This window comes from Saccoglossus kowalevskii, chromosome 10 (assembly GCF_978046115.1).
Source record: "Saccoglossus kowalevskii chromosome 10, keSacKowa6.1, whole genome shotgun sequence".
Classification (NCBI taxonomy): Eukaryota; Metazoa; Hemichordata; class Enteropneusta; family Harrimaniidae; genus Saccoglossus; species Saccoglossus kowalevskii.
This window is the reverse complement of record NC_140650.1, coordinates 24,666,699-24,678,425: the sequence shown is the minus strand read 5'-3', so window position 1 is coordinate 24,678,425 and position 11,727 is coordinate 24,666,699.

The following is an 11,727-nucleotide window of genomic DNA, read 5'->3' as shown; positions in this document are numbered from 1 at the left end:
AATAAGTCATTTTATGTGCATATCTGCTATATAATAAATGCTAACTATACCAAGGTAAAGGAAACGACGATCGTAAGCAAACCCCCAAACCTAGCTAAATGCAGTCTACGGCTGCACACACCTTGGAACTTAAACTCCACCTTTCGAGTTGGAAACCCCTCGTTTCGAGTCACATGTAAACAATGTACACTGATAAAAGTTTAAGCCTGCAAACCATCCCGTGTGTGTGAAAGTAATGTTGTGCCGCGAAAACGACCCGGAAAAGTGTGTTTCACCGTTGTGTGCAATATATAAGCTGCATTCACTGCCGCAATCTGCAAGTTTGTACTAACATTAGAACAAATCGCAGTTCCTGCAGCCTAGTTGTGATTCAGCCAGGGCTTTAGACTTAACACAATAACGTGAGTGGATGCAGACCTTGGAGCCTTCACATTGCATTAACCTCCGTATTGGAGTGCTAGCTGTCAATTACATCAGTAACTACATCGGACACTCTCTCAAAGCAAGGACCCAAGAGCGTTCAAACAGTTACAAAGGAACCACTTGTCTTGGGAGGAGTCTTTCTTATCAAAGAGTAGATGTACATAGAGAATGTGCGCTGAAAATAAAACAACTGTGCTCACTCGTCTTTCCTTTTCTCTAAATGAGAGGTGGCGTTATTGTGTAGTAATCCAGGGTAGACATTGTGTTAATTGCCAATCTGACACAACCCTTGTCTGGCTGGGGTGCGGTGGAGCCGCAAAAAATCATTTTGTTTCCATGGCACCATTTGTTGCTGGTGTGTAGGTGCAGGTGTGACCAGCCTATCGAGTTCCAACAAAGTCGCTCCAGGTAAAAAAAAAGTTAATACGTACTATAATTAGTACTGGAGAGCGATGTATATGGGGGGGGGGGGCATTAACAATTCAGGCTAGCACTGAATCCGCGTCTTTTAGTTACGAGTTTTGATTGGATTGGAATTTCTGTACGTGGAGTTGGCTGTAACACAACACAGTACAAATGAGATCTGACTAAAGCACATTTTCAATCCACTGGAAGCACTTGCCTCGACACACAACCCCCCAAAATGAATGTTTTTGAAACAACACACAAGCAGAGTAGAATGAAATATATCACGGCGGGGTATGATTGCCTGGGGCGGAGGGGGGGGGTAATGTCTTATCACGCACGAAGTTGTCACATCCCGACTCTAGTTCAACAATTCATACACAATTTTCACATCGATGACAGGTCCCGACCCCGTAAAGTTCAAACCGTCACGTCAATGATCGCTTCAGACCCAGGGTCCCAACCGCCTAAGCGAGGTGTTTGATAGGGGTTTGCCCGAGTGATTTGTCGCATACTAGTACCCGACGATCAACGTAAAGTTGTCATATCGATAACGGGCCCGACCCCACAAACATATACTATACACAGACCTATACGAGTGATTTGCCACAGCCGATGGCAGGTCCTGATATTGTTGTCACTGATTTTTTTCTTTCTCGACCACCTATGGTGTTGCGTATGAGTTGAACTGATGCTGATATTATTTGATTAATGACGTGTCTGACCTACTGCACTCATTTGTACAACTTTGTTCTTGAAGACACCCACTGTGTTTTTAATGATATATCATATATTACAATCCACATGATGACTCCGGGTTAAGTATGTTGACACCCCTTAAATGTCCGCTACATAAGTCTTCCATGACTGAGCACAATCATAGTGCATTATGGGATTGGTTTGTTTTCAATGCGCACCCAATGATTGTAACGATTGTACGCAAACTGTCCCACAATTCTTTGCTTTGAACGATCCGTAAAATGTACTATAATACATAGCGATCGCTGTGTTTGATGTTAACCATCGGAATACCCATAATGCATCATTACAATTTGTGGAAATTTATATTAACTTACATGTTTATATAAATACAATCAGAGGTACATTAATTCAGTTACTCGAGGTTTGCAACTACGGTGACATGATACCAAGATCCCGTTTGAATCTCGCTCTCGCAGAAGCGTTCCAACTCAGAAAAATGCGAATGCGCATGCCCGAGGTAACTAGGATACTGGAATGTCCAGGTGGATCAAACTAGCTGTTCACGATATGACGGATTACGATAACTATATTTTCTGTACATTTTCGATGTATTATATTTTTTCACTATGAATGTAGTAATACATTGTTTTATTACAAACCGATTATGTCATGTCAGAAGGTCGTAGCACCAGTCTCGCTATCTACGAGATGAGACTTGAATGGGATCTTGGGCTGATGTCACCATACAGTACTATGCGCGTTGCAAACCCCAAGTAATGTACCTCTGATACAATATATGATAAGTGAAAGTGTGTATTTATGTACATGACAATATAAATATGATAAGTGAATGTGTGTATTTATGTGCATGACAATATAAATACATTATATGATAAGTGAATGTGTGTATTTATGTGCATGACAATATAAATACATTATATGATAAGTGATGTGTGTATTTATGTGCATGACAATATAAATACATTATATGATAAGTGAATGTGTGTATTTATGTGCATGACAATATAAATACATTATATGATAAGTGAAAGTGTGTATTTATGTGCATGACAATATAAATACATTATATGATAAGTGAATGTGTGTATTTATGTGCATGACAATATAAATACAATATATGATAAGTGAAAGTGTGTATTTATGTACATGACAATATAAATATGATAAGTGAATGTGTGTATTTATGTGCATGACAATATAAATACATTATATGATAAGTGAATGTGTGTATTTATGTGCATGACAATATAAATACATTATATGATAAGTGAATGTGTGTATTTATGTGCATGACAATATAAATACATTATATGATAAGTGAAAGTGTGTATTTATGTGCATGACAATATAAATACATTATATGATAAGTGAATGTGTGTATTTATGTGCATGACAATATAAATACATTATATGATAAGTGAAAGTGTGTATTTATGTGCATGACAATATAAATACATTATATGATAAGTGAAAGTGTGTATTTATGTACATGACAATAGTGTGTATTTATGTGCATGACAATATAAATACATTATATGATAAGTGAATGTGTGTATTTATGTGCATGACAATATAAATACATTATATGATAAGTGAAAGTGTGTATTTATGTGCATGACAATATAAATACATTATATGATAAGTGAATGTGTGTATTTATGTGCATGACAATATAAATACATTATATAATAAGTGAATGTGTGTATTTATGTACATGACAATATAAATACATTATATGATAAGTGAATGTGTGTATTTATATACATGACAATATAAATACAATATATGATAAGTGAATGTGTGTATTTATGTACATGACAATATAAATACATTATATGATAAGTGAATGTGTGTATTTATGTGCATGACAATATAAATACATTATATAATAAGTGAATGTGTATTTATGTACATGACTATAAATACAATATATAATAAGTGAATGTGTGTATTTATGTACATGACAATATGAATACATTATATGATAAGTGAATGTGTGTATTTATGTGCATGACAATATAAATACATTATATGATAAGTGAATGTGTGTATTTATGTACATGACAATATAAATACATTATATGATAAGTGAATGTGTATATTTATGTACATGACAATATAAATACATTATATGATAAGTGAATGTGTGTATTTATGTACATGACAATATAAATACATTATATGATAAGTGAATGTGTATATTTATGTACATGACAATATAAATACAATATATGATAAGTGAATGTGTGTATTTATGTACATGAAAATATAAATACAATATATAATAAGTGAATGTGTGTATTTATGTACATGACAATATAAATACAATATATGATAAGTGAATGTGTGTATTTATGTACATGACAATATAAATACATTATATGATAAGTGAATATGTATATTTATGTACATGACAATATAAATACAATATATGATAAGTGAATGTGTGTATTTATGTACATGAAAATATAAATACAATATATAATAAGTGAATGTGTGTATTTATGTACATGACAATATAAATACATTATATGATAAGTGAATGTGTATATTTATGTGCATGACAATATAAATACATTATATGATAAGTGAATGTGTATATTTATGTACATAACAATATAAATACATTATATGATAAGTGAATGTGTGTATTTATGTGCATGACAATATAAATACATTATATAATAAGTGAATGTGTGTATTTATGTACATGACAATAGTGTGTATTTATGTGCATGACAATATAAATACATTATATGATAAGTGAATGTGTGTATTTATGTGCATGACAATATAAATACATTATATGATAAGTGAAAGTGTGTATTTATGTGCATGACAATATAAATACATTATATGATAAGTGAATGTGTGTATTTATGTGCATGACAATATAAGTACATTATATAATAAGTGAATGTGTGTATTTATGTACATGACAATATAAATACATTATATGATAAGTGAATGTGTGTATTTATATACATGACAATATAAATACAATATATGATAAGTGAATGTGTGTATTTATGTACATGACAATATAAATACATTATATGATAAGTGAATGTGTGTATTTATGTGCATGACAATATAAATACATTATATAATAAGTGAATGTGTGTATTTATGTACATGACAATATAAATACAATATATAATAAGTGAATGTGTGTATTTATGTACATGACAATATGAATACATTATATGATAAGTGAATGTGTGTATTTATGTACATGACAATATAAATACATTATATGATAAGTGAATGTGTATATTTATGTACATGACAATATAAATACATTATATGATAAGTGAATGTGTGTATTTATGTACATGACAATATAAATACATTATATGATAAGTGAATGTGTATATTTATGTACATGACAATATAAATACAATATATGATAAGTGAATGTGTGTATTTATGTACATGAAAATATAAATACAATATATAATAAGTGAATGTGTGTATTTATGTACATGACAATATAAATACAATATATGATAAGTGAATGTGTGTATTTATGTACATGACAATATAAATACATTATATGATAAGTGAATATGTATATTTATGTACATGACAATATAAATACAATATATGATAAGTGAATGTGTGTATTTATGTACATGAAAATATAAATACAATATATAACAAGTAACCTGTAGAATACTGTGTGGGTAATATTTTTTATATTGATTTTTGTTGCATTTGCAGCAAATAGTTACCAAACAATGAGAAATCTATAGGATTGAATATACCCCACAGCTGGCTTCACATGCATTGTTCATAGTTCATATGGTGCTTACACCAGGATTTAATTACAGCACCTAGGCGGTATGTGGTTACAGCTTAATGTTCGAGTAATCGCAAGAAATTGACATGACAATAGAAAGTCATTAAAGACTGCCACTCCCATGCAATTAACAGCGAGTGAAATTCCTGGGATTGAAACATATATTTTGAAGTCACTGATGTAGGCAACGAATAACTGCAAGTTGACATAAAGACGAGGTAGTTTATTTAATCAGTGGTCAACTAGAGGCTGAAATTATAATTAATTTGTTTATTTCAATTTCTCCTGACGTCAAATAGAATACACTGGTGAAACACGGTAGTAACTGTGGGTGAAAGGATGTTTTGGGGTGTAGTTTACATTGTATATGGAGTGGTAGGGTCGGGTGTAATGTGTTCATTTCCAACTATTATGAAGTCACGTAGAATTTCACTTAATTTATTTTTGCTGACATGTTTTCAAGCATTACATGTGAATCTAATTTTCACTGCGCTGTGTCTCAATATAGTATGAGGGAAATGGCATATTCACTGGAACTTATTTCAGGGGAAAAATGTTTTCAGTGATAATGAAGTATTATGACAGATACCCTCCCCGTGGCTTTCATTGCGTATGGAAGTTATTTTCACGAGTGATGCGGTGTATCCTGCTGCCGGACTTTCACGAACGAAGCCACGGGGAGGGTATGGGGTTCTGTTATTATACACATGTCCCATATTTGATTATTTCATATTAAAAAAAGAACGTGCAACAAACCGGGATAGAAATTTAGATCGGGGAACCCAATTGCCCATTAATATGCTCCAAGACAGTGCTGCGACCTAGCAACGCTTGTCAGTGTAGAACGCGTGTCGCTGTACGTGTGAAAATAAAATAATCAGACGTCTAATTTAAGTCATTGTCCGAATAAATAACTCATCGATGTTTAAGCGCGGTGGTCGTAGCACAGCGCGTGTTCGAATTCCATGTAAATAAACAATGTATTTTACACGCGTTGTATACGTCGCTGTGAGTCCCATATCGAACAGGACGCGACACGACGACTGTCGCCCTTTAGTTGGGACCACGACAGAACCAGAACTTAAACTGGGCGACTACGATACACGGTTGATGTTGAAGTTAAAAGTTCCTCCACAGATCTGTACATTGGCAAACATGCCGTGCAACTGCGGTACTCCACTGACGGAATGACTTTCGTTGAAATCGGTCGTCGCTGACTCGTGAGCTGCACACTACAACCTCGTTTGTGATGTTGCTTGCTTGTCGTGGATAGACTGAGTCTTGGTTACCGGTTAAATTTTGCTAATTTGGCGTTGGTAATCTTTATTTGGAACTGAGTAACGCCGCAACGTCGCCAGCAGAAACCTCATGGTATATCGATGTTGATGGTTGCGGCTCCATATTAATTGGAGATTTTACTGCGGGTCCAGGCAGCGGGTGGATCTTCCGAGAGCCCTTCAAGATTTATAAAACTCAGATTCCAGGTGGTCAACAAACATTAAGTTCTCCCAATCCTAGTATTCTATGTGATGTACATCTAACATGCCAAAAATGCTGGTGAACGATTTGAGCCTGACAAAAATACTTGAAATAGATACCAGGAAGGGGAGGGGGGTAAAAGAAAAGTTATATAACATTTTATTATTCAATAATTTATTAAAATACACAAGTTTGTCCAACTCCCTGTGATACAACATCTCAGACATAGCTCATTGTACTCGGCTGGAGTGTGGGCAAAAAGTTACTATTTGAATTTTTGATATCTTTTTTCATTAATGAGAAAGTTGACCCCGAAGTTAGAGTAACTGTTCAGAAGGAATGGCTTTTTAACTCTTCTGTGATTTTTTTTTTGGCTTGGCTGATTTTGTCACGGTTCATACTTGACAGGCAGGTCGTACCATCACTAATTGGAAAAACAATCCTGACCCACCGCTACCATGGCAACAGCCAAAGTCTTGTAATAGCAGTGCCCAAATGATCATGCCTTTTATTTTGGCTACATTGCGCACTGGTAAGAGATCACCGGCGCCGACATTGTTACCACTGTCAACGGAATCCCAACGCAGCTTTGAACTTTGAATAAAATGTAAATGCTGCTTCCAATCTAGAAAATACTATCGCAAAACGATTGGAAATTATACATTTAACGGCTGAATACGTCCTAACAATAAAATAAAGTGACTTCTAATGACTGCCATGTTATTTTGCAAACCTCGTATAAGGTGCCCGGTTTTAGTTATAAACAGACGTTAGCTTCACGTTCATGTCCCTTCCATGATAACAGCCGAAAACATATTGCTTGTTTTTTACCGGTTTTCATTGGCAACCGAAGTATTTTTATTTTGTAAACAAATTTTCGTCTGCTATTTTTATTCAGTTCAAATCGTTCAGCAACATTTTTGGCATATTAGGTGTACATCACATGGAATACTACGATTGAGAGAACTTGATGTATGTTGACTGATTTTTATCATAGTACGAAGTACCAGGAAGTTACTCAGTTCCAAATAAAGATTACCAACGTCAAATGAGCAACATTTGACTGGTAATCAAGATTCATGTAATCCATGGCTAACAAGCAACATCACAAGCGAAGTTGTAGCATGCAGTAAGTCATCCCGTCAGTGGAGTACCACAGTAACACGGCATGTTTGCCATCAGCATTGTATTCAAACGAATCACGTGGTGTGCCGTTCTCGTTCAAACCCGGGATTCGATCAATAGGGGAGTCCCATTAAAAAAAACACATTGCAAATCATGCAAGTTCAACATTTTCAAACCAATATACTAAAACAGAAATGCTCAGAGATGTAAATGAAGGATAGATATTACTTTTCACTATACACATCTCTGTTGATACTATCCCTCACATATTCTACTCCCAATTACTCCTGCGTAAAATGGACTAGCCTCTTCATGTTGACATTCAGACTAAAATCACGTGACAGGCTGTTAATATTGGCTGTTGCATACTCTTTCGCCGGTCTGGAAAATGTGTTTAATTAACTCACATTCAAGCAACAATGCAGATTTCCCAGTGGGAGTGAGACTATTCAAACTCTGCCACTAAAAAATAGGGGTGTTTTCAGCAAAAAACGAATAACCCTGGAATACATACAATATACTGAATTTCGGAACAAATCGTGCATTACTTACAGCAGCAGAATACCACAGAAATATCAGACGAAACATGAAAACACTATATATTGTATTTCAGCCTGAACCCTCTATATTGCAATTCAAGGAATTAACCCCATATGTGCATCCATTTCCCACCTTGGTATCACCCACCCCTGAAAACAAACTCTTAATACCACGCTGAAGCGTTTGGTAATAAGTGAATGTGTGTATTTATGTACATGACAATATAAATACATTATATGATAAGTGAATGTGTATATTTATGTGCATGACAATATAAATACATTATATGATAAGTGAATGTGTATATTTATGTACATAACAATATAAATACATTATATAATAAGTGAATGTGTGTATTTATGTACATAACAATATAAATACATTATATGATAAGTGAATGTGTGTATTTATGTACATGACAATATAAATACAATATATGATAAATGAATGTGTGTATTTATGTACATGACAATATAAATACATTATATGATAAGTGAATGTGTGTATTTATGTACATGACAATATAAATACATTATATGATAAGTGAATGTGTGTATTTATGTACATGACAATATGAATACATTATATGATAAGTGAATGTGTGTATTTATGTACATGACAATATAAATACAATATATAATAAGTGAAAGTGTGTATTTATGTACATGACAATATAAATACAATATATAATAAGTGAATGTGTGTATTTATGTACATGACAATATAAATACATTATATGATAAGTGAATGTGTGTATTTATGTACATGACAATATAAATACATTATATGATAAGTGAATGTGTGTATTTATGTACATGACAATATGAATACATTATATGATAAGTGAATGTGTGTATTTATGTACATGACAATATAAATACAATATATAATAAGTGAAAGTGTGTATTTATGTACATGACAATATAAATACAATATATAATAAGTGAATGTGTGTATTTATGTACATGACAATATAAATACATTATATGATAAGTGAATGTGTGTATTTATGTACATGACAATATAAATACATTATATGATAAGTGAATGTGTGTATTTATGTACATGACAATATGAATACATTATATGATAAGTGAATGTGTGTATTTATGTACATGACAATATAAATACAATATATAATAAGTGAAAGTGTGTATTTATGTACATGACAATATAAATACAATATATAATAAGTGAATGTGTGTATGTATGTGCATGACAATATAAATACATTATATGATAAGTGAATGTGTGTATTTATGTACATGACAATATAAATACATTATATGATAAGTGAATGTGTGTATTTATGTACATGACAATATAAATACATTATATGATAAGTGAATGTGTGTATTTATGTACATGACAATATAAATACATTATATGATAAGTGAATGTGTGTATTTATGTACATGACAATATAAATACATTATATGATAAGTGAATGTGTGTATTTATGTGCATGACAATATAAATACATTATATGATAAGTGAATGTGTGTATTTATGTGCATGACAATATAAATACATTATATGATAAGTGAATGTGTGTATTTATGTGCATGACAATATAAATACATTATATGATAAGTGAATGTGTGTATTTATGTGCATGACAATATAAATACAATATATAATAAGTGAATGTGTGTATTTATGTGCATGAAAATATAAATACAATATATGATAAGTGAATGTGTGTATTTTTGTACATGACAATATAAATACAATATATGATAAGTGAATGTGTGTATTTATGTGCATGACAATATAAATACATTATATGATAAGTGAATGTGTGTATTTATGTACATGACAATATAAATACAATATATGATAAGTGAATGTGTGTATTTATGTACATGACAATATAAATACAATATATGATAAGTGAATGTGTGTATGTATGTGCATGACAATATAAATACAATATATGATAAGTGAATGTGTGTATTTATGTGCATGACAATATAAATACATTATATGATAAGTGAATGTGTGTATGTATGTACATAGTACTATGAATACAATATTTCATTGGCAGTGAAATGATATATTGTGTATTTAGATATATTATCATGAATATTTAATGAAATTGCACAGCTTGTGTGTGAATTGATAATTATTTACTTAACCTTTATTTAAAATATGACAGAATCAATTTTGATGTTGTGCAATATTTATTTCTGCAAATTTTATGTAAATAGATAAATTTGCAATGTAAATTGATTTTCAACTGCGTAATAAAAAAAACAGAAATAAATATTAGATATATGAGTGAAACTGTAATCATAGTACGCATAGCAATAAAAATTCAATATTAGTGAAATAGTGTACGTGAATATAAATTCAATATATAGGTGAAATGGTGAGTTTGAGAAATATATATATATACCATATATCATCGGCAGTGGAATGATGTATTATGTACTTCGGAATATAAATAAATAGTAAATAAATTATGCTTTTCTCTTCCTAGATATATAAATATAATGTATGATACTAAGTCGAGTGGCGTATTGTGCACTTAAAGATATAAATTCAATATTTGATAAGTGTAATTGTGTATTTATGTTCATAAAGATATAAATACAATATATGATAAGTGAAATGGCGTATATTAATTCAATATTTGACGAGCGTAATTGTGCATTTATGTAAACACAAGTTATATGATGTAGAGGAACAGTTTCCTTATTCGAGATAAAATACAATTTACCATTGATAAGTGAAATGGTGTATTTACGTCCATAGAGATATAAATACAATATAGTAATGCTTTTCTGGGTACACGTTTAACTTGCACAGTGTGCCGTGCTGATATCCGGGTCTCGAGCCTTCGCACTGAGATGACTGATAGCAGAGCTTTAATAAATGCCGTCGTTTGATAGGCATATACATATATATTTATAAATATATTATTTTAATACAATGCTGGATATTTTTTTATATGAAATGCCACCGTGTTAGAAAAAAATATTTTGTTTCTAAAAGTAACTAAACAAGTACTAGTTCCGCTGAGTTCAGTATGCTAGAATTTTCGTAGTCGGTATGCGCTGTTCGGATCGAACACTTGGTGGGGCTAGCTAGGCGAACTAAGCACGTACTCACGGTAATCCTAGACAGACACCGCATCGTCCACACTCACCGTTACGAGTTTAATATACATAAAACTAAACGTTGACATTTGGGGTGGGATTGGAGCCAAGCTGTCGATGGAATGTGAT